This window comes from Sciurus carolinensis, chromosome 10, assembly GCF_902686445.1.
Source record: "Sciurus carolinensis chromosome 10, mSciCar1.2, whole genome shotgun sequence".
NCBI lineage: Eukaryota > Metazoa > Chordata > Mammalia > Rodentia > Sciuridae > Sciurus > Sciurus carolinensis.
In genome coordinates, this window is record NC_062222.1 from 68,135,327 (window position 1) to 68,163,254 (window position 27,928).

General features: G+C 38.5%; 1 pseudogene; it reads right to left on the reverse strand.

Moving 5' to 3' along the window:
- Positions 1-30: 30 nt before the first annotated feature.
- LOC124994224 (broad substrate specificity ATP-binding cassette transporter ABCG2-like) lies at positions 31-27,928 on the reverse strand (annotated as a pseudogene).

The following is a 27,928-nucleotide window of genomic DNA, read 5'->3' on the forward strand; positions in this document are numbered from 1 at the left end:
AGGGCAATTCATGGTAAGTTAAAGGGGAATTTAAGAATATTTTTTAAGAAGTAACAATTTTAGGTAGATGATTGTGAGAAAGATAATTATCATACAAGTCAAAGCCAGGTGATTCTTCCACAAGCTCCAAGGTGATAGATCGATGCCCTGGATTGTCAAGAATTCTTCGCCAATACATTTAAAATTCAACACAAAAATGTTTACTGCATTTGTAGCATTTTTCAAAGTTTAATCAATATATTCACTAATTCCTTTCTTAGAAGTCAAAGGGTAATCAAATGATGTAAAATTACCACTTCATATATAATAGCTGACTGTCACTGAGTGCTTAAAATTTTGCTAGATACTATGCTAAGCACCTTGCACCTAATAAGTTAGTGAATTTTTAAAATAATCCAAAGGGGTATAAATATTACACACATTTGAAAGGGGAGGAGAATAAAGATGAATGAAGTTGCCCATGTTTACAGTCACACAATGAACCAAGTTCTAGTCTCCTGAGATTCATCCCATTTCAAATTTAAAATGTCACCCTCCAAAGGAAGTATTGATCAAGGAACTTTTCACCACTCCTGATGGGTAAAAGCTCAAATTTAAAACTGATGACACCTATGGCCCTTACTGAGAGCATCAGAGCTCCCTGGGTTCTGCTCACCCACACAATAGTCATCCAAAAAACACAGGCAAGAATTCTAAAACTAGGATTGGAGGAAAGGATGGCTTCCAGTCAGTCGGTTCTGTCACCTCTTGCACCAAGACTGTAATGGACATTACAGACGCTGAGCTACAAAAAGATATCAGCAGGCCCAGGAATCTGACTCAAACCTTAGGTAGCAGCTGGAGCAGAGCAGGATGGAGATTCCTGCCACAGGTTAGAAAAGCGGCTGGTACTAAAAACATCTGGTGCTGCCATAATTTTTACCTGCTGCCATTCTTGTGTGTTTCTTGGAAGTTAGCCATTTCAATAATAGCATCCCTGGCCACTCTTTGCTATTACAGGAGTTTCTTCTTCCTCTTGAGAAGCTGAGCTTTCTGTGAGCATGAAGCCTGTGGTGGTTCCTCCTTATCTGGCCCAATATTTCCTGTCCACTTCATATTGCCTAATAGACTGGCACGCACTTTGTGTCACAAAGATGCAGCACCCAACTCACACCAAAAAGAGTGGGCAGGATAAGGAAAAACCTTCATAAAGGTTTTAGAGGTTTTTCCTGTCAATAATTCAAAATGAAATTTGTGTTCTTACTAAGACTTAGTTCTATACATTTGAAAAATCTAGGAGAGATTTAACAAACCACATTCTCTTTTCTCTTGTTAATTTATGTATTAAAATGAAAGAATGCAATCATAAAAAAGGAATGGAGTATTAAAAATTGAAAATGAGATCTTCTAAATTGATTGAAATATGCACTTTTGTTTTAATGACACTATGCAAAAATAGATTTCCTTTTCAACTAACTGAAATAAGTATTTCTTTCTCTAGAAGATACAGCCTGTGATAGGAAATATACTGAGACAGTTTACACACACGTGCACACACACACACACACACGACTATGCAGGTTTTGATTTACTGAAGGTATGAGTAGAGCAATATCAACCCCCTTTATGCTACTGCTGCCCTTCCAGCTCTTACTACTGTCCAAGGGCTGGGCTCACTGGTAGCACAGAATCCAGGTGATCAGGGATTATAATGCTTCACTAAATTGTCAAAGCCATTCATTTCAAACTCAACAGTCCTGAAAAAATAAGAGCTTGAACTCACAACTAAATCATCAAAACAATCATTTAAAAGGTTCAAAACAATATTTTTCCACATTAAAGTGAAACACAATTTTAGTGTTCAATACAGGAATTGTATGGGTGCTCACATATGCTAGTGTGGAAGGACTCATATTACAAGTAATAAAACTTAGGATCAGAAAGTTTCATTAGTCCTGAAAGGACTCATATCAGCTCTAAGCCTGGGGGCCTTTCTCAACCACATCATAGTAGTAATCAGACCCAATGGGACATTGAACACAAACCTACATCACACAGGTGGAACAGCCACTGCTTGTTGTGTTGAGTCCTGGGCAGAAGTTTTGTCCCCAAAATTCATTATACTGCAAAGCCTATAACACAAGGGGAATAGGACAAGGGAAACCGTCCTGAATTTCAAAAGCTTCCAAGAAATTATCCCAATTATGTCAAGTTTAATTTCCATTTGTTATCTAAACATACCAAACCCTCACCTTCATAGTCTTTTTCACACCAAAATAACTTGTTTTCCCTGGAAATCAAAAGGTCTAAGCTTGGGATGTTACTTCCCATTGGCGAAGAACTCATTCCTCCTTCTTTTCCATTTTATAGTCCCATAAACACTACAATTAAAATAATACTGGTGATCAAAGGTAATGTTGATTTATGATAATTATATTTTCTTCAAAACCAGTTTTAATTATGGGATTTTAAAATTTGGTTATACTATATTAAGACACAAACATGTCATTTAGGAGTTGACGGGTTTGCTAAAGGTAATACACCTGTGAGAGTCTTATGGTCTTTTTTCCTTTTCTACTTTCTCTAATTTCTCCACAACCTTCACCTTCCTCAAACAATGGGGTGACTGGGGAAAATCCCATTTGGCTCCTGAACCTTGTGCTAACAGAGGCTAACAGGAGGTTCTCAGTCTTGAAAGGTGACTCCTGGATGGGAGACCTTCACAGTTCATGGCCAAGGAAATATGGGTAGGCTTTATTTTTGTTGTACCTGGCTTGGGAACACACTCCCTATGACAGATGAGAACAACTTACCAAATAACCATAGTGAGGGATGCTTAAGTACTGAAGCCATGAAAGCCAAGGTGAAATGGTTCCAAAAACCAGTGACAAATTCACAAAATCTTAAAAAAAGCAAAAACCATGAATCAGAAAAAGTTCAGTAATTTGATGAGAAATTCTACATAAGTCTCCCTCCAAGAACTCTAGAACTTTCTAAACACTTCTGGTAGGGCTAACTCTTTCTTAGAATTTCTTCAACTTATTCTAGACAGTAAGCTTCATCCTTTGTATGTCTATACCTCTGCATAGCTAAGACTGCTTATGTATTAAAGGAAGGACAATATACCTGTAGTCTATATTATATGTTCATTTATTTGGAAGAATCAGGACAATATAATCTATATTATACATTCCAATTATTTGGAAGATTTTTAAATATCAAGACTAAGTTCTCAAATTTCTCTGTAACTGTACATAATGGAAGATTAAAAGCACAGTCATTCTTTGGCATCCCAGGGTATTGTTTCCAGGACACCCAGTCCACAGATACCAAAAATCTGCAGATGCTCAAGTCCCTTATTTTTAAATTGCATGTAACCTACATATATTCTTTATGCTTTAAATAAACACATTCTGTGTTTTTTAAATCATTTCCATATTTCTTGATGCCTAATGTAACATAAATGCTATACAAATAGTTCATACTGAATTGGACAAAATGATAAGGAAATAAACACACATATGCAATGCAGACGCAATTTTTGTTTTGTGTAGTTTTGATCTGCAATTGGTTGGATCTTTGAATGTGCATCCCATGGACATAAAGAGCTGATTTTACTGACTATTCAAATTATACTACCATGATAAGTCCCCAATAAAGATCCTGATTGTCTAGGAACAATCCTGAGCACCCCATTCCCCTCTCCACTCTCATACAACATACAATTTGTTATTAACAAGGGTTGACACTGTATATTCCTGCCTTTTGGAATCATCTGGAGCTTGGACAGGAGGCTCTAGATAACCCAAACCCTAGAACTGATAAACAACATGATGTGGTGAAGTACAGCAGAAAACATGGTCAGTCACAGCATGTAAAGCTACCAGAAGGCAGTGTGGCAAAGGAGATGCCAGGAAGGACTGCTGGAGACACGCAGGAGACGTCTGTGAGGTTCACATAACACTGGTCCTGACTGGTGTGAGGTGCGCTGGGATATGCAGGATGATGGCAATGCCGTGGTGTGTCTGCAAAGCTAAGACTGGACCTAACCGAGTGCTCAGCACATAAGTCAGCATCTCTGAGTAAAATGTGATTTTGTGACTGGTTTTTAAGGTTCTAATTAATCAGAGCATCAAACAAATCATCCTTATTTATTGAAGAATATTTTATTTGGTGTATGACAGTGTAGGAACTATAAGCAAGACATCCCTTTCTCAATGATATACATTGGTAGTTGCCAAATTTATAAATGGAAAAATTAAACTCTGGCAAGAGCTTATACTAATTATGTATCACTGAAAGACATCTCCTCCTACTGTACCAGAAAGGCTATATTAATAGGATAACCACTCCTCTTTAGTTCATGTTATGGGGACAGGGGGCAAGGTTGCTAACTAGTTATCTGCTGATTTATCATTGTGAGTGCAAAATTTGAGACATATAAGATTTAAACTAAGTAACCATTAAAACACAAAAATAAGCAGAAAAATATTGATATAAAAATCATTAGGAACCCATAAAGGGGGTGACCTTGTACTGTGAGCTTTGGATTTTCCAATATTTTGTAAACATTCCTTTTCAAAATGCAAGAGGCATGTACGTTAGACTCCCATGTGGCACACCATTAACTCCTCAAGGAACTTCACTTTGACTTTGGAGAGTAGTGAATCCAACCAAACCACATCTGCTGTTAACCAGCTGGCAGTTCTCTAACACCAGCATGAAAGGCAGATAGATACTTATTTTTATGAAGGAAGTGCCCAATCATTATTATTCTGGTGTTTGAATTTCCAATATGTCAAAGTTTTATAATATCATCAAGAAGTTCATTTTAAAAGCTTTTTAGTAGAACATGTTAGCTAAGTTAACATAGTTTACATTAAGAATACCAGCAAAAAAAGACTAGATAAGGGCCAGGAGGAAAGTGGTACATTCTCTAATATAAATTGTATCTCAGATCATGACCTCCTGAAGGTATCTGAATTCTGTGCACAGAATCCCCCAAAGCAGGTTTTATAGGCAGGTGAAGGAGTGAGAAGAAACATGGGCAAAAGTTCCCTCAGAGTATTGCAGTTCACACTCACCATTGTAAACAGAAAATACAGGCCCAGAATTGTTGCCATGAGCCAAATCTTATGGGCTCCTGCCGTGTCCCTCGCCCGCAAGAAAGCACGACACAGGAATCTTCCTTCAGCAGTTTAATCAGGACCTTATTATTATAAAACCATGGTTTTTCTTCTTCTATCTCTTGAGCCGAATTCATACACTTTTATACTCTTGCAATAGCCAATCTACTCCTGCCACTTGGCCTATGTTCATAGGTGCTCCCATTTGCAACAGTTGGCTCAACCAAATATGGGCTTGTTTACCTAGAAAGCACTTCAGGAAACCAGCGCCATTTTATCATGGCGGCGAGGCGGCTCGCCACAGCTCCCCCTTCTTTATTTTATGAACACAGGTGAAGGTAGAGGCCCTATCCTACTGTGTAAAAGTGGCAGATAGTGAACGTCAGTCCCAGAGTGGCGCCTTCTCCGGGCCTTATAAGTGGCTTGGGACCGTGCCTGTCTTAGGTTAAGGGGTCAGCCCGTATCCTTACCTGTCATCAAAGACTGTAGATCATGCTACAGCTTCTGTCTTAGGTTGGTATACGGCCACCTCCTACATTACCCGTCTTTGACTACCGGTCCAGCATACTCAGCCATACTTGAGGGGAACTGCCGGCCTCTAAGGCTGTCATGACTTGTTGAAGGATGATTCGATCTCTCTGTTGGGTGCTCGTAATTGATAAATTAAGCAAATGAGATATAAAACACCTAAAATATTAGTCCTAGGGAGCCAAGGCCTGCCCATTGTTTTACAAAACCTAGAGCAGTAAAGAACCATTTGACCATTTCAGATACAGGTGCCACATTTACCCTGGTGGTATTGACTCTCATAATTTCAGCTCTTAGTTGAGGGGTTAAATTGTCAAACCCATATGACCAAGTACAAGTAAGATAGTGAGAAAGATTTCTAGACAACATAGCTGCATGGCTATCATTATAAAAAGTGATAGGGGCAACACAAACTGCTCTTAAAGAAAGAACACATCCCAGACCCATAAGTTCTTGTAACAAGTCCACTTGTTCTTGTAATAAGTCCACTCTTTGATTTACGAGGAGGATGCCTGTTCTTAAATGTTGATTTAAGGTCTCTTGAGTCTGTAAGGCAGTGGCAGTGTTTTCTGCCAAATGATTAACTGTAGTTGTTGTCTGTATTGTAGTTGTCAACGCGGCTGCTGCGGTTGTGGCTGCTGCTGCGGAGGCTGCAATGGCAGTGATCACAGCTGTTGTGATGCCAAAATCTCTTTTGTTTCTTGATAATAGTACTGGTAGTTCTGTATCTGTAACAGAGACTGGGACTGGTAGGAAGGTAGGAATAGGCATTAAGACTGCTCATGAGAACCTAGAAGCATTCCAACATTGAGAGAGAAGTTTGGAGAATAGCAGCTTGATAAATACCCTGCTTTAAAACTTGTATACTTGGAAAATATGAATACATTTAATATACAAGGAGTGACCATTTCACAATTACCTTGACACTTTAATCTTACTAAATTTAGTTTTTAAAGAAAAATTTAGACTCTGTAACATAGTACAATACTCTTAACAGTTGTTTAACCATAATTGTATAAACCCCAATTTTTAAGACTAATTGTTTTAAAGAATAAAACTTAATAGACACAAAGTTAAGAGTAAATTAGTGTTTCTAAGAAATCCTTGTTATTTTACCATGTCATTTTACCATATAGATTAAACTTTGGCTTATATCAGAACATTAGTATTTCACCTTAGGAAAAACCTTTAATAGCTTTAACTGTCTCACATACATACAACCAACTTAGTTACACACAGACTTGTTGAAACTTGTCCTTTACTTACACACAGACTTTCTTAGCACTTACTTAGACCCTCATGTATTCCATCACACAGGCACTTTCTTACCCAGAAACATTTTCTTTTCCTTTTTATTAAATATATTTCCAAACCCAGAACCTTTTATTCTCTCTTTCCTATCTGTTGACCCCTTTTTGTTCACATTCTGAAACAACTCTTATGAAATTTCTGAATTTAGACAAATCACTCCACTTTAACAAGTTAAAAATACTTTGTTGTTTATGGTACTCTAACTGAAACACAGTGAGAGGGAGATGGTAGCTCTAAATCCAAATCTAAGATCTCCTTGGAGCTTTGCAGAACTGGAGGGGGAGCAGGGGGAAGTGGTAAGGGAGCAGATGAAATGCTCACCCTCTGGGTTGGGGTTTTACCTGTTAGGACATAATTCTTAATAACCTTGTTTTTAGTAATGACACAAAGTGATTTTAAACACTTTTTGATTTACCAACCTATGAAACCACCAATAATGTTTAAGTATGTTACTCCATGGAATTTAAGGAGTTAAAAGTACTTGATGTTATTTAACAATTAGCATTTTAACTTTGCAAATTAATCAGATGTCACCAACAAACACATTTGAGTAATCCCATACATGTTAACTCTAATTCACTTATTCTGTAAAAACCAAGATATTAGACAAGTGTCCTGAACAGTATTTGCTGTCTCTTTGCTGTTGAAGAAAAGTCCTAGAAACAATTGATATTAGACATTGTTTAACATCAACATTCCATTAGTTTGACCACCTAGAGACTTGCAAGTTATTTTTAAAGACATTTCACTTTTATTAGTTTACTCAATTTAAATTGAACCTTTTTAAATCACGTGAATAAAAGTATTTGGATCCATTTTTAAATTTTAATTTTAGGAGCGCTCAGTTTTGATACAGACAAAACATGACATTAGACAGCACAACATACACATAACACAAAATTAAATGCCTTGTAACTTTATAGGTGAATCTCCATTGCAATGTAACAGATATTTAAAAACTTTAGTTGAATAAAAAATAGAACTGATCAAAAAGAAAAAAAAATCATTAACCTAGGTATGCAGGATCAAAATTATGAGCTCAAAAATACAGCATTAGAGAAAAACAAAACAAAACAAGAATCCTGGAAAATGAGTTAGTTCTGTGTAGCAGCCCAGAAGTTTAAAACGGACACCTTTTTTTTTTTTTTTCTTTTTTTTTTCTTATCTTTAGGTTACCTCCCTTTCCCGCTGAGACCGCTGCAGCCTACATTCCAATGCAGGCTTCAGCAAGGCCAGGCAAGGGGGAGGGAGGATCACCCAGGACTTTTTAACCCTTTTTCTTCCTGGTTGAGAAATCAGGTTAGGTTTGAATGCAGAAAATCACAAAACATTATTTCTTACTACTTTTGAGGAATGGAGCTGCTGAGCTCTCTGCCTAGGGGGAGGACTGCTTCAAGGACACGGGTGTTCCCTCCCTAGGTGGCCATGGAGCTGCGTGGAAGGGATCAGGAGGGGGGCCTTTTTCTGTCTCTTGTGATAGTTTCTCTTGATCCAACAAGCCCTTATCTAAAAACCAAGGGGCTTTGTCTTCTACAGTTTTTAAAAACTTCCTAGCTGAGGAAACCTTTAAAGGTGCTCCATTAGCCTTTAATAAAGCCTTTAATAGTCCTTCCATGCGAACTCTAGACACCTCAGAACCCATGATTAATTTGCCCCCTTTCGAGTGCCACTTTCACTTTAATACTTTTAATGTGGACCGCTTTTCGCTTAGTCCAGGGTGTAGCCGCCTTTTGCGTGCTACTTTCACTTTAATACTTTTAAGGTGGACTGCTTTCCGCTTAGTCCACCCCGAGCCGCGTTTTGCTTAGCTCTGTCTCCGGACTGCCTTTCGCTAGTCCACTCTGAGTCGCATTTCGCTTGGCTCTGTCTCCGGACTGCCTTTTGCTAGTCCCCGCTCTCTCTTTATCTACAGAGGAGCGTCCCACTATGTGTGGACCCCACTTACCTGTGGTACTTACCGGTGCACCCCCTGACCACTGAAAGTTCTGATTCCCGGGTTTCGGCACCACTTGCCGTGTCCCTCGCCCGCAAGAAAGCACGACACAGGAATCTTCCTTCAGCAGTTTAATCAGGACCTTATTATTATAAAACCATGGTTTTTCTTCTTCTATCTCTTGAGCCGAATTCATACACTTTTATACTCTTGCAATAGCCAATCTACTCCTGCCACTTGGCCTATGTTCATAGGTGCTCCCATTTGCAACAGTTGGCTCAACCAAATATGGGCTTATTTACCTAGAAAGCACTTCAGGAAACCAGCGCCATCTTATCATGGCGGCGAGGCGGCTCGCCACAGGCTCCAATAGCAAGTATCAGGGAACTGGTTGAATAAGCCACCATCAAAATGGTAAGCATCATTATGAAGAAAGCCTTCACCCCTGGTTTTAATCCTTTGAAAGGAAAGAAAGGGTCACTCTACCTGCCTAGGTCCCTATGTATTTGAGGCTTTTTTGTGCAAATGACAGTATAATACTCTGAAAAAAAAAATCAAGATGAAAACTTGTCATCCAATATCCAAATATCCTGGGATACCAATTTCATTGTTCATTACTATATAACGTTATCATACAGATTTATCACACTTTCTACCAAAGCACTTTCCCATATACCACCTGTGTTTCCCTATGTGTAATTATGACGAAATCGGAATGCTGAGATGGACACAGGCAACACATCTAGCCAAATTATACTGCCTTCTCCTGTTAAAGGAAACTCATCAACAGCATATCCCTGTACCCAGTCATCTCCACATTACTTAATGTTTGCTGTAACTGCATTAGCCCAAAAAATAAAAAGAAAAAAAAACTGGAATCAGGATTCTATGATCTCACCATGGTTTTAAATATATGGGGGAAGAGAGAGAAAGATTCTATAACCTGAATTCCCCTAGACAAATCACATTACTCTGAGTCAGAATGGGGCCAAGTGAAGTTTCATAAACAACCTTATGAACACTAATGAGCTAATACTCCCCATCAGACAGGCTTATAATATTGGAAATGCTGCAAGAGCACCAATCAGGACCTTGGGGGAGAGGAAGATTATATAATTGATTCTTTAATGAAACAACAGTTATTTCTAAACTGGAAAGTTTACACTTTCTCAGTGGTTTTTACCCTATAGGGTACTGTCAAAGATAGATATTTCTGTGATGTGTGCATGTGTGTGCATGAGAGAGAGAAAGAGAGAAACAAATGGACACATAAAGCCTGGGGTGAAGCCTGAACATAATGTATAAATGAATCTGTCTGTGGCCATTAAACACTTGTTCTCATTAAATCACTAAACCCAAAACCCAAAAGTCACCATGTTTCTTCAAATAGGGAAGAGGAAGAGGAGAGTGCGTGTGTGTGTGTGTGTGTGTGTGTGTGTATGTTTTAATCTCTCTCTTTATATCTCTAATATCTATCATTTGTCTATTTATACTTTACCTTTACACAGAGATGTATGTACAGAGATGTAGAGGAAAATTGAAAGACAATAAATACCCTAGTCCCTCCAGCATAGCCTAAAATATGAAGGAATTTTTCCCATGTTCTTGTATGACTCACACCATCTCAGTAAAATGTATTCATAATTTTGAAAGTTCACTTGAACCCAGTGTGATGCCAGTAATCCCAGGTACTGGGTTGGCTGAGAAAGGAGAACCCAAGTTCAGGGCAAGTCTGAGCAATTTAGCAAAGTGTGTCTCAAAACAGAAATGTAAAAATGGGTAGAGATGTAGCTCAGTGGTAGACCACTCATATAGCACGTGAGTGGCTCTGGATTCAATCCCCAGTACTGCACACACATACAAGTAAATAAATAAAAATAAAAGAATTTGTGTGGAACAGTTTTGACAACAATGTCTATACTGAGCAGTCATTTTAGAAAGTGTGCAATGAATATTTGCTCTCCTAGCTTATGACCTCATCTTTAGTTTTGGAAACCAAAAATATGCATACAAAGAGAAATTGGTTTCACTTCATTTGCAAGATTAAAGACATCCTTTGTCTTGTTACTTACCTATCATGAAGTATACTGTACAATAAATGAAATAATTTTTAACAAACTCCTAGGTAGTAAATCAGATAACAATTTTCCAAAAAAGTAAGATGACACTCTGTAGTTTCCACTGATGTACTCATGTCTGGAGAACAAAGACACAAATCACACATCCAGATTAGTCCAAGAAGGCATAGTCAGATGAGATGATGCTGTGCAGACTCCTGCTGCCACCAGGTCTGACCCTGCAGCTACCCACAGGTTCCAGGCTGACTCCCCAGGCCCTTCTCCACCTCAGGTGCAGCCTCCCTGGGCATCAGCACACGAGGATCTTACTGTGACCCTCTCTCATGACAGCACCCTTCTTGTTGCCACCCACTCTGGCCCATATCACCCCTCCAGGGACATAGAGTCTGCATCTCCTCACTGTCCTAAGAAACTCTGCTTCTCCTCTGAGGTTGACTGCCTGCAGAGCAGCACTCCAGGTTAATCTCAGTGTAACACAGACTTTCCTTCTTCCCACTTGTGATTGTGAAATATGACTTTTTATTCTCCAAGGTCTCCAAATGCAGGTGAAGTTTCCAAAACTCTTTTTACTTTTGCTGCTTTCATGTTAAAAGAAGAAAAATAAAAAACAATACACCTTTTCAGATACCAAATCCCCATCTTTCCTCTTCTCAACATGTCTTTTCTCTATTTCCAAACTTTTTAACCAGTATCTTCATTCCTTCCCTCTCTGATGATTCTTGTCCTTGGCATGTAAGTATGGGCAAATCTCCTTCACATTTGAAAAACTCAAGAGAAAAACAGAACCTTTTCTTTTCTAAAAAGATCCCCTCTAATTCTTTCTACTCTTCAATCCCCTAAGGGCTGTACTTGGTCAATTCTTTGTTGGCTTTACCTATTACCTCTCAGTAGCTGATTAACCCACCACTGCAACACTACCAAGCTCCTCAAATTTTCTTGCTAGCATCATCTTGACCTGTTATTTGCTAAAAACAAAAAGATAATTTTGGCCTGTTGTTTCTTGTTTATTCTGCAGCACTTTACATGTGTTCACCACACCCAACCCTGAAACTCCCTTTTCCTTTGACATCAAGACCCATACACTTGACTTTCTTCCCTGCTCAAGAGTGCATTTTTGAAATTAATACTGGTCATCCCTACACATACTTCAAAAACTCATATTGTACATGGTAAGTACATTGATTTGCATTTGTCAGTTAAATAAATCAAGATATAAAAGAAAAGAAAAATACTGATATTCTCCCAATCAGATCCTTGGCCCAATTATGGATGTCATCAGTTTGGTTAACAGACACTAATGCTCCTTCCTGGAATAGAGACCTACTCAAATAAAGAGCTTCTTCTCAAGTGCAAAGGTCTCTCTAGCTGACATGTTAGGAAAACACTGAAAAACAATCAGCAGACAGAGTGTCCAGGTCCTGCCAGGACAGAACAGAAACAAAAGCACCATAGTTAGTTCAATTCTACTCAGTTTTGTACCCAGAGAATTCTTTCTGTGAATAACATTAAATGTACTTTTCTTTAAAAAAACCAAATAACTATTCTGGTTAAAACAGAATGGAAGAATGACCCCATGAGGTCTCTCCCTGTTGAGGGTATGGAGATTCTGAGTGGGAAAATGAAAAAAAAAAATTCTGGGGTTGGATACCAGCAATAGTTGCACAATGTGCATGTAATTGATGCCACTGAGCTGTAACTATATATCAAAACTGTATAACAGAATGAGACAAACATCATTACCCTATGTACATGAATGATTACACAAATGGTGCAACTCTACTTTGTGTACAACCAGAACAAGTTGTACCACTTTTGTGCACAATTAATCAAAATAAATAAATTATGGAAACAACCTACATGTCCATCAAAAAAAGGGTTAAAGGGGTAAAATTTATATTGTGTACAATTCAATATTACATATGCACAAATATATATGAAAAAGAAAATTAATTCTTCCATTCATTTTTCAGTGCATGAACACATCCAACCCCCAATAAATGTGATATATAACCTATACCTGTATTCAAAAAATACTTAATGGATTTTTCCAAGCTTGAAAAAAGTAACAGGATTTTCCAAGACAAGATTCATGTTTACTTACCTATTCTGGATTTATTTCTTAGCTCAAGAATAACAGCACTTGTAACCAGTCCACTTATGATTGCCTTAATAATCTTTTTAAAAAGGAAAATGAAAATGAAAGAGTTTCAACTGGAGGTAAAAAATGTTTGTAAACCATTTTTGATTAGCTATATGGCTTCATAATCAGATCTCTCTGCTGAGATAAACACTTTACATGGCTTGGCTAAAGTCTCTGAGAGAATTAGAATACAGTGCATACTACCAGTCTGCTTTCTAAATTAAATTGAACGTTGACCTCCCTGTGTTTTGTTGAACTGAGGAACAACATTCCTCTGAGTGTCCACCAGGTATTCCTAGTTCAGGACCTACTTGAGGATCTGGACCTATGAATGTCACACAATGTAGCAAAGCAATGCAGGCACCTGGCAAAGTTGATCTGGGAACAAATTAAAGCCCTAGTGGCTAAGAGGGTTGACTTCAACTGAGTTCTTAACTTTTCTGCCAGTGAACATGCACAGTTTCTGCTTGCTCATCCCCCATGATGGGGATTACACCGAGGACCTCACATATGCCAGGCAAATGCTCTACCACTGAGCTACATCCCCAGCACTTCTTATTTTGTTTTGAGATAGGGTCTTGCTAAGTTGGCCAGGTTTGTCATGAACTTGTGATCCTCCTGCCTCAGCCTCCTGAGTAGCTGGAATTACCAGTGTGCACTATCATATCAGGAAAAACTTTTATACTTCAAGAAGTTTCAAGTGAAAATTCTTACCATGAGAAATAAAATATATATATATATATATATATACATAATTCTGATGTAGACTGTATCAGAACGAAACTGCTCCAATATGAGTATCTCACAGCAAAATGAAAAGACTCTTTCAGATTACCCTAGCTATAGAGGTTCAGTGATTGGCTTCAGGTGTTTGAATGAACGCCAGGAAATCCATCGGAGTTGATGGCAGAAGGAGGTGACACAGGTTGTCTCCTTGAAGGCTGAGCTCCTCTTCTTCTGACCACCTGAGAGTTGTTGTAATCCGGCTTTTGTGTCTCCGTACAAGGAGGAGTCGGCATAAAACTCAGCTAATGTTTCTATGACTGGCTTTTCTCTTTTAGAAAGCTCTTTGGTCTGGCTGACTTTAACATATAAGTGAATAAAGAAGGGAAACATTAGTAACAGACAAGAGCTGACTTAACCCAATTTTCTGTGACTAATTTATGAGATAACAATTCTATTCTAAAGCTTGAGTATAGAAAAATTACTGGTGTTGTTATTTCTGTACACATTAGTAAACACAGTTAATTGGTCAGACTTCTGTCATAATCATAGATACAGAAAACTCACTCAACGTTTTCCTAACAATTTTGATCTTAATTCTTGAAATAGACTCCTTACCATAAAGAGTTATAATTCTTAGTATAAAACCTTGTCCTAGCTTTTTACTAGGTGAAAATAAAAAACTACCAAGTTTCTTATTTTAAAAATACTATAAATAATGAGCATATTTATTTTTAATGGAAATTCCCCTTACAACTAACAGTATCATATAAATGCTCATTCATAAATTGAATATAAAACACTCACAGCACTCATTGACAATAAAGTCTATCTGTTGACTGGAATCAGAACTTGGCATTCACATGAAATCACAAAACTAAGTTTTAATGAGCCACCACATTGCTAAGCATTGGTCAAACTAATTAGGTAAATATCTGTGAATCTAAGAGACTCACATACCTTCATAGTCTTCTTCCTCTCTGTTTAATGCAACAGCAGAGGAGATTACATAAATGGTGTCCAAGAAGAAGTCAGCAGGGTTATTGTGGGACTCACAGTGATAACCTACAAAAGAAGACACCCCAAGAACTCAGCCTGATGGTCTTGGAATGTAAAGAGGACTCACTTCCAGGGGTGATGGAGGTGAGGCTAGGGAAGACAGAATCTTACAACTTCTCCCTCCTCTTCTTGCTCTCTTCTCACTTCACTAATTTATACTTTCTTCCATCCTATTCATTCATGCAAACTTTCAACATTATTCTATCTGCCAGTTAAATATGTAAATGTGTGTGTGTGTGTGTGTATCATAAATCATGAAATTCTAACAGTTATCATTGTGCTCTGGTGCTTACCAGTACTTCTTCTAAAACTAGGTCCAGGAAAAAAGTATTAAAGGACTAGGTGCAGTGTGTTCTTTGAGTTCACTTAGCAAATGCTGAAACTGTATTGTGTCGGCAATGACTGCTTCTCTGCCTACTGAACTTGGAGGTTCAAATGGTTATCATACTGCTGCCATATTCCAAACAGAGAAGTACCTGGGGCAGCCTTCTTGAGAGAATATGACCAGCACAGTACAATTAAACATGCACCTCAGCTTCTTGTGGCACCATCATCTGAACATGATCTGAGATCTGACTCCCAAATTCATCTGCCCTGGACTCTCCCGATTCATACATGCTGGGTTATGTTTGAATGGCAGAGATTAAACAAAAAACAAATCAAGAAAAAGAGCTAGTGAATATTTACTACTGCATTTGACACCCTGGAGAAACATCTGTAATCATGTCCAAATGTCTCTAAAATGAAGTAGGGCCATTTTAAATAGCACATAGTTCAATATGAAACAGAACCAGGTAGTCCAGAAACATTGGTTCATTAAAGATGAATTTAGAACCACACATTCTATTGATTATCATTCACACCCATTCAAGTCCTAAATTTTAAACATAATGTTACTAGAAAGTTAGTAGCATCTTCATGAGTCCTCATGAAGGCAGAGCATGATCACATGCCAGGTAAAAACCACAGTTGGTTATATGATCAAGAAGAAAATAAAACTGGAACTTTCCAAATGTTCAAATGACAGAATAATTAGAAGTGAGTACAACCAGTTAAATTATGCACTTTCAGGAGCAGATCACTGTTGTGATTTGTATGTGAAGTATTCCCTCCCCCAGATTCATATGTTTAGTAGTTGGTCCCTAGTGTAGCAATGTTGAGAGGTGGAACTTTTAGAAAATGATAGGATCATGAGGACTGTAACCTCATTAGTGAACTGAAAATATGAATGATGAACCAAAAATATGAATAAACTAGTGGGAAATGGGACCTAGTTGTAGGCAGTAGGCCACTGGGAGCATCTCCTTAAAGTTTTTATGTTTCCCTGCCCCCCCCACTTTCTGCTTTCTGGACGCTATGAGCTAAGTACCTTTCCTGTGCCATGCATGCCCTTCTGCCAAGATGTTCTGCCTTATCGCAGACCCAAAGTAATGGAGCCAACTGATGTTGAACTGAAACCTCTGAAATCATTAGCCAAAATAAATCTTTCCTTGTCTAAGTTGTTTTTCTCATGTATTTATCACAGTGATGAAAAGCTATCAGAAAATTTGTACCAAGACGAGGGGTTGTTGCTGTGACTGTGCCTACCCATGTGGTGAAGAAGCCTTTGGAAAAGATTTGCAGGAGAAGTCTGGAAAGGTTTGGTGATGGGGGCTGGAGAAGCCTTAAGAAGTTGTAAATAGAACTTAATGAACAATTATGGTGGGAGGTTAGAAGACCAGAATGCCCATAAGAAGGCAGACAGTAAAGATTACATTCATGAAGTTTCAGATGGAAATGAGGGCTCTTTCAGGAACTGGCCTGGAGGCCATTTGTATTACATTCTGTCAAAGAACATGCCTACACTTTTCCATGTCCTCAGAATTTATATGAAGTTGGATTTAAAAGTAATGTACTAATTAATCTGGTAGAGGAAATTTCAGGCAGTACAGCATTTAGGTACAGTTAGCTATCTTTTATAATGAAAATCAGGAACAAATATCAGAGTAGAAAGATTTTGAAAATTTTGCAGTTTGGCCAGAATTTAGCATGATGAAAAGCAAACCAAGTACTTCTCATAGAGACAATATTGGTCAACCCACATAGCAGGCTCAAATGCGTAAAAATGAAAATTTGTTGAAATATTTTAAGAAGAGTCTGGGGCATCCTACTAGCACAGGGATCCCTAAGAAGTTGTTTCCCTAGTATTACTGTTAGGATTTGGATGTGAGGTGTAGCCCAGAAGCTCACATAAGGCAAGACATAAGGCAAGAAGGTTCAGAGGAGAAATGATTGGGCTGTGAGAGTCTTAATCATTGATCAAGCCCCTGATTGGAATTAATTGAGGGGTATCTGAAGTGGTAGGGGGTGGCTGGAAGAGGTGGGAATTGCAGGCATGGCTTTGGCATATATACTTGTATCTGGCACGTGGACGCCTCTCCCTGCTTTCTGATCATCATGTGAGCTGCTTCCCTCTGCCACACTCTTCTGCTGTGATGTTCTGCCTCACCTTGAGCCCCAAGGCATAGAGGTTGCTATTTATGGACTGAGATCTCTGAAACCATGAACCTCCAAATAAACTTCCTCCTCTACAAGTGTGCTGGTTGGGTCTTTTAATCACAGTAGTAACAAAGATGAATAAAACTCTCTGATTAGCTACACACGCATTCAGGATTGCTGCAGCCATGATTCAAGAGGTCTAAGCTACATCTCTGGCTGGCTGTAGAGTTGACATCATCCACATGATGCTGGTTTTGCAAGAATGCAGGATGCTGGAGTTAGGGAAGTCTCTCAGACTTCCACAGAGATTTCAAATGAAGGCCGAAGAATCAGATAGTGTGTTTCAGGGTTGGAATTCCTGAAGGTGACAACTGAGAGGGCAAAGTGTGAAGCTTTGAGAATGAAGACAAAGATGCCGTGGAATTCCAGGAATTAGGAGATGTCTGGAATGTGGAATATCTCCCAAGGAATGCTGCAGAAAGGAAAAAGACCAGCCCAAGAAGGAACCATATGGGATACAACCAGCAAGGACAGAAGTGCAGGGGCTTCCCCAGCTCTAGAAACCCAGGTCTTGCTACCATTGTCTCAGAAGCCAAACATGGAGCTATAGGATTTAATGTTTCCCTGCTTTGGTACAATCTCTTCTTTCTCTTTCCCTATTCCTCCCTTTTGGAATGGGACAGTTTACTCTGTGTCATTGTATGTTGGAAGCATGGAACTTGTTTTTATTTTTATAGGAGTACACAGCTAAGGTTTTGTCTAGAGTCTTAGAGGAAACATTGAACTTGGACTTTTGAGACATGGTGGAACTGTTAAGGCTCTGGGGATTCTTGGGCCTGAATGCATTTTGCATTATGATATAGGCATGAGCTTTTTGGGACCGGGGTGGAATGTTATGGATGGCATATGAAATGTCCCACAGAGATTCATGTGTATAAGGCTTGGTCCTTAGTGGAGAAATGTCCAGAGGCAGGGCTTTTAAGAAACAATTGGATCATGAAGGATCTAACTTCCTAAAAGGGTTAATCCATTTGATGCATTAATAATTACAAGGAACTACTGGGAGCTGGTACCTAATAGGAGGAAATGGATCACTGGGGGCATGCCATGCCATGGAAGAATTTGACTTTCCCTTCCCTTCCCTTCCCTTCCCTTTCTCTCTCTCTTATTTCACACACACACTTATTTCTCTTTCTTTTTCTCCTTTCCTGCTTCCTAGCTGCCATGAACTGAGCAACTTTTCTCTATTGTACTCTTCCACATGACATTCTTCCTTGCCTCAGCTCAGGTCCAAAGTAATGGAGTCAGCTGACCATGGACAGAAATCTCTGAAACTGAGCCAAAATAAATCTTTTTCTAAGTTGTTTTTCTCAGGTATCTGTCACAACAATGAAAACCTGACTAACAGTCACCATAACTGAGAAACAGAAGACATAGGTCCAATAAAAACACTTAGGCACATATGCATGTATACTCATATAGGAGAGGAAAAAGAAAGAGACCGAATAAACAAGCAAGCACTGCCAAAGGAAGAAAAATTCTGGCACCAAACTGGCCAAAGATGTTTTAGGGTGGTGGAATTCCAGGTACCTCTATGCAAAGATCAAACAGCACTCCTGCAGACTCCTCTGCCCACTTATTATTATTAATGAAAGGATCTAGTGCATGAAATAGTCAAGCACACCTGCTGATGAGAAGTACTCCAAAGCCTACTGTGCAGGACCGTGGTATATTAATTTTCCTCGGGCCAAGATGGTGAGGCTGTCAAACAGCTTGATGATGAAATACTGAGGTCGATGAATAGGGAAGATAACTGTTCATCCCTGCTGAGAAATCCTAAGTTAAAAGGGAAAACAATGAATCATTAAACATCTGAACCCTGCACTTCTTGGTAAAACATTTTATTCTTACCATTAGACCATTTGTTCCCAGTTCAACTTGATTTTCTTTTACAATCTTCTTATCTCATTTTATATGATCTACATGATTACTGAGGAAACTAAATTCAATATTTTTATTAAAAACACTAGGACTTCTTAAAGGATTGTGAATGAACACCCTAAAATCCACTGTGGAGATTCCTGGATAGTCCTCCGAGTCTCTGAATTAAGAACTCTGGCAGTTGGTACAGGGAGACCATTTCTTATTTTTTACTTAGAGATAGGGTCTTGCTAAGTTGTTTAGGGCCTTGTCAAGTTGCTGAGGCTGGTTTTGAACTTGTAATCCTCCCTTCTCAGTCACCTGAACTGCTGAGATTACAGGCATGGTCCACTGCACCTGGCAGGACTCCATATTTTTAACAAGCAGCCCAGGTAATCTGTAAGTACACTCAAGTTTGAGAACTAGTTATTGAGCAAATATGTTTACAGGGGTCATATGATGAATTCTCATTTATCATTTAAATCTTCTCTCTCTTTAGGTTTTATTTTCATTCTTTTACTGATAAAACCATTAACATTACTAAGTACATACTATGTGTTTGCTAAGTGCTTTAGAAATAGCCATGTTTTGATGTTTACAATATTGTTATAAGGCTGTTCTGATATAATAATTTTCTTCTTTTTACATTCCAGGCTTAAGGTTCAAGCAAATGATCAAAGGGTCATAGATACTAAGGAGAAAAATTGGAATTTCATCTCTCATTTAATTCCACAGAACAAGCATTGCTAAACTACCTTTTCAAAGGCGTTATTGCTTATGGGTAGAAGAAATAATGGCAAAATCGCTGTTAAGAACAATATTTAAAATACTTTAGGAACCAGGCATGGTGGTACATACTTTTAATCATAGGTGTTCAGGAGGGTGAGGAAGGAGGTTTGCAAGTTTGAGGCAAGCCTGGGCAATTTAGTGAGACCCTGTCTTAAAAAAAAAAAAGAAGAGCTGGAGATATACCTCAGTGGTAGAGGTCCCTAAGTTTTAATCTTTAGTACTGCAAAAAGAATTACGAGAAGACCCCTTGAATATCCACATTTGAGAAGCACCTAGTATATGCTAGTAGTGCATGAAAGGGTGTTCTGCCTCAAAGAGAATTAGGCCAGAAGACAAATAATTTCAGTACAATGTGAATTAGAAGTAGGTAAGGCTTCCATTTAAGCAAAATAGGAGACTTACAACCCATTCTGAAGATCACATTAGTAAAATATCCAATAGGAGTGAACTAAGAAGGGAATACAACTCATTGTCAAAGAACAAGGTAAACAAAGCATGAAATAAAAATGCCAATTTGGGAAACTACAATAAGCTCATTGTTACAAAGCAGGAGTTGTGTGTATGTGTGTGTGTGTGTGTGTGTGTGTGTTTGAGAGAGAGAGAAGGATTAGGTGTTGTATGAAGAAGGTAATAGGGAGCTGGACTAGAAACAGGAAAAGGAATTGCATGACAGTCCTGCTACCCAAAATGTGGTCTCAGGACCAGTAGCAACATTATCAGAATCCCCATTTTGATTCTCCTGTGGAAAGTCTTAAGTTCCGTCTCAGACTTACAGAAACAGAATCTGCATTGTAACCAGACCATTGATGACGAGAATACACAGTACTCATTTAGAATGACCAATTAGAGCTCTCTGCATGAGGCAGGGCATGCTGATGTGCTACATAGGCCAAAGCATGAAGAAAGCAGTTATAGTATTTTGTACCAATCCATCATTTGCTAACAAACATCATTAGCACATTTCTAAATAATAGAGATATCATAGATATTTCTATTCTGAAATGGTACCTGAATGCCAGAACCATAACTTGGCATCTTCATTTATATGTGCAGTTTACATTTAAAAATTAAGATGTTTAAACCCTTAGCCAACCTTGCATTTTCCAGTTTCTTCTCTTCTACCATAGAAACTTGCTCATGGGGTTATGGGCACCAGAGGAAGCAAGGTAGTGATAGAGAGGGTGAGCCATGAAGAAAATGTGTCTGGCAGCTTAACCTATGAGGCAGAGGGGGTTCCAGGGGTGGGAGACAAAGCAATTGGGGGAATGACTGCATTAAATAATTAAATTATTTGACCAAGAAAATAGGAAAATATATCAAGATAATGGGCCATAACTGTCACTGTCTAAAGTCACATGGAAAGATGGAAAGGACAAAATTTAAAATAACAGTGAAGTGTTAGATTGGAATTAGAAATATTGTGAGGTCATGGGATTTTTACTGTATAACATTAAATGCTAACAGGAATATCAATATTTACAGATTATGTTTATTTGTGACCATCAGAAATTCATATATAGGTGTTGGTAATGTAGCTCAGTGGTAGACTGGGTACATAGCACGTACAAACCACACAGAGACACATGAATACACATATAAAACATAGTTATAATTAATATATGAACAGATAAAATACAGAAGCACATTTTTATATTATATGTGTACACCACACACACACACACACACACACACACACACACTTACACATGTATATTTCCAAGTTTGTCTACTAAAAGCAGTGCCACTAGCAGCAATGCAACTTCAACAGTAGTGAGCACACTAAGCAACCAGATCTTGGTTTTCTAAATATCAAACTGTCAGAAGGAACCAGGGCTCTTTCACAAATGACTGATATAGTACAACATGAGCATGGAACATCATAATGATCACAAAGAAAAGGCATGCTGAAAGAATGATTAGGGAGAAGTCAAAAGAACACAAAAACCCACATAGAAGGGGCTCCAACAGACCCAATCAAGATCATTAAAACAGAGTAATAGAGATTCCAACTCATTGCATCGTATGGGAAATGAATAGGGAAGAAAAAAACACCTTTTTCTTAGATTCACTGTCATCAATTACATGTTAGGCAACTACCACAAGAGCAGGAGATATTGGTGCATGCTAAAACTGGTGGGAGAGATTTGATGAGGAACAAAATTTTAACATAATAGCCAATTTTATTTCCCAATAATATACTAATGTATTCCAAAGGGGGGAAAACAGTAATTTCTCAGGAAAGAAGTCCAGCAGACACCAACATGATTGGATGATTGAGGTGTACACCACCTGTGGTGAGTGCAGCCCAGCTGTGTTACACTGAGAACCCAGCATGGTTTCATGCCTGAATCAGCCCATGGAACTGTGATGAACCAGCTGAGGGTCACCCATGAACTGGACTTAGATTCAACCACATGAGCAGCACAGAAAGATGAAGGAACTCTTCCAGAGTAGAAAAAATAAAGTGAAACAACTAGAAAATATGTGTTTGTTCAGAATTCTGAGGCAGAAAGAAAACAGACACTGCAGGGTGACCTGGTGACATCTGCCTGGAGTTGAAGGACTCAGTGATGGTACAGCTATCATTGCTGAGTTCCTCACTGCGAGGTTGATGTGGTACAGTGTTTTTATTTCTCAGAGTTTACACTAGGGAGTATTTAGTAGTGATGGAGAATAATGTAAAGAAAAAAAAATCTATGTAATGATGAGCAGAGACAGAAGGAGGGGAAGAAAATGCAGTAAAATGTAACAGGCAGAGAGTCTAGGTGAGGGGAGTGGATTTCGTTTGTTATATTCTCGGAGCCTTCTCATCATTTTGATTTTTTTAATAATTTCAAAGAAGATGTTTAAAAGTTAACTTTTGAAATCTTTCCTATAAACTTTCCTCCCACAGTCTCACTTTTTTTTTTTTTTTTTTTTTTTTTTTGGTACTGGGAATTGAACCCACCAGCACCCAACCACTGAGTCACATTCCCAGTCCTTTTTTATATTTTATTTAAAGACAGGGTCTCTCTGAGTTACTTAGGGCCTCACCAAGTTGCAGAGGCTGGCTTTGAACTCATGTTCCTCCTGCCTCAGCCTCCCAGGTTGCTGGGATTACAGACATATGTCACCATGCCCAGCTTCACAGTCTCACTTCTTGATAAAAGCAAATGCCATTTCTTTTTGCTTCATTCTTCCTCTTAATCAGGCCTCAAATCTCAGGCATCATTCTGTCAATTCTCATTCCCCAGGTCCACTTCCTGAACTGACTGTTTGTTTTGTCTTCAAAAAGATCCAGGACCTGTGCTCTTCTCACCACTGCACCATGAGCGCCTTGGTCCAGGCTCCATCCTGCCTCCACAGTTCCTTCCTAGAGTCCTTCACTCGCCCCATCCCAACCCCACAGCCTTCCCCACAGCCTTTGCCCTGCTGATAGGCTCAAAATGCTTCCATGAGTCTCTTGTGCTAAGTACAAGGTGATCACACTAAACTGAAACAGGCTAGTTTTCTAAAATTAGATTCTCAGCAACCAGTCATAAGAGCTCTAGCTTACCTGCATTGCATTATGAGGAAGTCCCTTTGTTTAAACCCTAAGGAAAGTAACTTTCCAATAATCTATCTACTTTATGTTCTCTTCTTTCTTTTGCCCTTTTCTGCCTATCATGCCAAACCCCTTTGCTCAGTTCATTGAACATTTATTGTTGCCCAGTTCTAGAATGGTAAATAAAACCTAACTGTATCTTTAACAAGACAAAAAATGCCCCCATATCCCTAGCAACAGAAAGAAAAAGCCATACATCTTACACTGGCCTAAGAGAGCTAGGCCAACTTTACCTCACATCATTTCTAACTGTGATTGACTGAATTCTGGCTTCCCCAAAACTCTCATGTTGAATCCTAACCCCCAGTACCTCAGAATGTGGAAACAGTTGGAGATAAGGGTCTTCAAATTTGTCATAAGATTGAATGAGAACATTGAAGGTCCTCATCTCACTGGTGTCCAGATAAGAGGAGATTAAAACAGACATAGAGGGAGAAGAGGGTCCTCAAGTCAGTTAGAAAAGCCTTAGAGGAAACAACCCTATAGACATCTTGATATCAACTTACAACCTCCAGAACTGTAAGAAAATTAATTTCTATTGTTCAGTCCCCAATCTGTGATACTTTGTTTTTACAGTAAATCACCTAATTCCCCCTCTCATTAGCCAGTAAGTTCTGTTCCCCTGGTCTTTTTGCTGTTCCACACACATCAGGAATGCTTTTCCTCAGGGTCACTGGTTACTCCTTCCAACCAGAACTCTTTTCTGCAAATATGTCAGGTCTCACTCTCTCCCAGTTCACATGTCACATGCTTGTGGTCTTCCCTGACCCTCCTGCTATTTAAAACAGCTTCCCAACCCCATCAAAATCTTCCTTCCCTACACTCTTGTTTCAACAGCCTTAATAATGCTTTTTGTTTGCTGATAATTTCCCTCTAACAAAGAAGAAAGAAATCCTGCTAATCACTTCTGAATTCCCTGAACCAAGAATATATAATACATAGAAGTAATCATACATTAAATAAATGAAAGAACAATGTTCCCATAGCATTTACCTTTTCAGGAGCAAAAGGACAGCATTTCTGTGCTTGAGTCTAAACCAGTTGTTGGCTTCTCTAGGAACAAAATGGAAGGATCAGTGATTAGCTCCATTGATATACCATTGATATACTGGTCCTTTTTCTTTCTTCTCTAGATAATACCTAAAATACAGATTATGACATTCTCAACAAGAATGGCACAGTCCTGCCAGAAATACTTTATCTCATTGTCCTCATTATTATGAACAACAAATAGATGAACATATGGGAGAAGAAAGAAGTTTCTCTTTTATCAGATGAATAAACTGAGGGTCAGAGCAGAGCTGCGATGTGAGTGCCTAGACTGGATGAGGCCCATGCTTTGAACAATCCTCTATGGTCCTTAAGTCACATATTTAGGTTTAAGAGAGTACATTACAACATGAGGAGTAATTACCCCAACATAGTAAGATTATAATCTAAAACAGGACAGAAAGACAGGAGAGGAAAATGGAAAAAATCTATAGTGATTTGTTAGGCTTCTAATAACCTCCCACACTGTTTCCACCAAAACTCCCCAAGTGGACTTACCAGAAGTGGGTACACTTAGAGCCAGGAAAAGCTCACTATCTACCATACCACATTAGCACCTTTTCAATTTCTATAAGGTTTTCCAGACTGACATTGTCTATGCCCTAACTGAATGCAGAATTTCTGATATATGCTTTCAGGGAAAAAGAAGATGGGTTATTCCACAGGGCAACAGGCTCACTCATTTCAATGAGTCAATGTCATTCGTGTGTGAGCAGAGAAGGAAGATTTGGGGAATGCAGAAAGTTGAAAGCAATTATGAAATTCAGAGCTCCCAAAGAGTCTCTATACAGGATTGAATCAAGGGTCCTGTTGACAATGAACTATAAAAGATAACTGGACACAATTTGGAAAATATGAAATAATATGGACTTGATATAGATGATGACATAAATACATTACTCATTTTGTTAGTTGATAATGGGTATTGTACCAAGGGAGGCAATGTTCTTATTTGCTCTATGTACATAATAAGTATTCAGAGGTGAAATTTTATATATATATATATATATATATATATATATATATATGTTTCCATAAAATGCTTCAGTAAGAAATGGCTACAGTAACTAAGGAAAAAGATATTAACAACTGAGAAGGAAATAGAATTAGCAATTATACTATTCTATTAATAACTCAACAATCACATCACAGTAGACTATCTTTTCTACATTGTAGCTATGTTTGAAATATCATACAAAGTTAAAAAAGAAAGTTTGAATTATTCTGTTCAGTTAGATTATTTGAATAAAGCAGCCAACAACTGCCTCTGCATATCTTCCCAGCAAATATAAGCAAGCAACTTAGGGCAGTGAGTGCTTAATGTTAAAGAATAGGTAAAATACCACACGAGAAACTCAAAATCAAGTCAATAAACAGAGATAAAGCAAAGACAACCCAATTACTCATTAAACAAAAAAATAAAAATAAATGGTAAATGGTGGCATCCCAGGGTTATTCTTCCATAGCAAATATATATCACATGCACAACTATTCACAAGTACAAAAGGAAGAATCAGCCAGTAGAACCCCATCTTTCATTGCTTCTAAGGAGGGGAGATCACAGGGGGATGAACTACTTACATTCTAAATAGCTCATTATCACACACAACTTCAAATGTCTGCTCGGAAATCCCTGCCTACTGATTGTTCAACTGTTGAATTAAGTTGACTCATTCCAATCAATTTCTCTCCCTGAACCGTAAGAAGGCATTAATTGCCTCACTCTTTGTCACTCTTGTTCACCACTGTGCCTCTCAAACTAAAGGAGCTTGGACTATAGGTCTGGAAATAAGTATTGGCAAAAGAATGGAAAGAAGGGAGAGAGTGAGGTGGCAAATGAGACAAAAAACTGACAAAGAAAGGCTACAAAAAAACTTGGTGACTGCACAAAATAAAAGTAAATTCTCATTTGGCCAAATACAATTTTGAAAGTCAAATTATAAGGAAGTTAAATATACAAAGCAATAATCTTTGGATTCTTGTCATTTATCAATTCCAGAAATATACCTGAAAAAAGTCATGGAACAAAGGTCCCAGGAGGAAGAGAAAGAAAAGAGCAGCTAGAAGCAGGAAGAGAACCAGGAAGAAGAAGAGTTCGTTCAAGGACATCCAGTGAGCCATGACTTGAACAATGAGGGTGGCAAAGGCCATGCGAGGAATACTCCCCACACTAGACCACACTCCATTCCCAGGATTCAACAATCTTTAAGGTTATTTCCCACTTAATTTCCACTTTCATAGAATGCAATTGTTCTCACCATTACAGAAAGCAGACACTGTTGAACACATTTAGGAAACTTCTCATTAAGGTCACATTGTCCACACAGGGATGTCCTCTTTCATGGTTATGATACTATCAGGTTTTTTTCACATTACCCTGGAATCTGCCTCTTTTTCCAGATCTAAATCTTCAATGATCTTGTTGATCCTCTCATTCTTTCCATGATTTGTCATGGATGTTGGAAGACGAAGAGCCGCTGAGAACTGTAAGTTTTCTCTCACTGTCAGGGTGCCCATCACGACATCATCCTAAAGGCAAATGGAATCTTAATGAGACATGCTAAGGCTTTTCTAAGACCATCACCTCAGTGTATGTAACTTAATCCATAATCTATACAGATGACACACCTAAGATAAAGTTCTAGCTAACAGTGAACTTTCAATTCTACCAATTGCAGTGACCCACATAAAGACAGCTGCAGAACCCATGGGAGTCATTTTCATCCTGTCTGCACACCAAGTTTGGGCACAGGTAATCATACTGACTACAACCAGACACATCCAGGTTGCTTTGGTCAAGGATTTGACAAACACATCTTTGAGGAGAAGGACAAAGGTGCCAGAAGGGTCAAAAGGACAGCAATAGACCCTTTGGAAATGATACAGAAGCCAGAATTGGTACCACTGTCCTACATGGTCATATTCCAAGTCCTCTCTGCCTTTCCATTTAACTCCATGATGGAAGATTATCAAATGCTGATGGAATGAAAGCTGGTAATGTGAGCATGTCACATAAACAACTGGACACACAATGAACCATAAGTTAAGGAGCCTGTCTATATATAGAGAGATGAAACATAAAAGGCAAGTCCACAAATTCTTACCTGAACCACATAACCCGAAACATGTAAAATTGTTAGGTAAAGGGGCTCCATTGATCAAAACATCTCCAGACAGTCCAGCTGGATCTTTCCTTGCAACTAAGATATTTAGCAACCTATCAAAGGACAT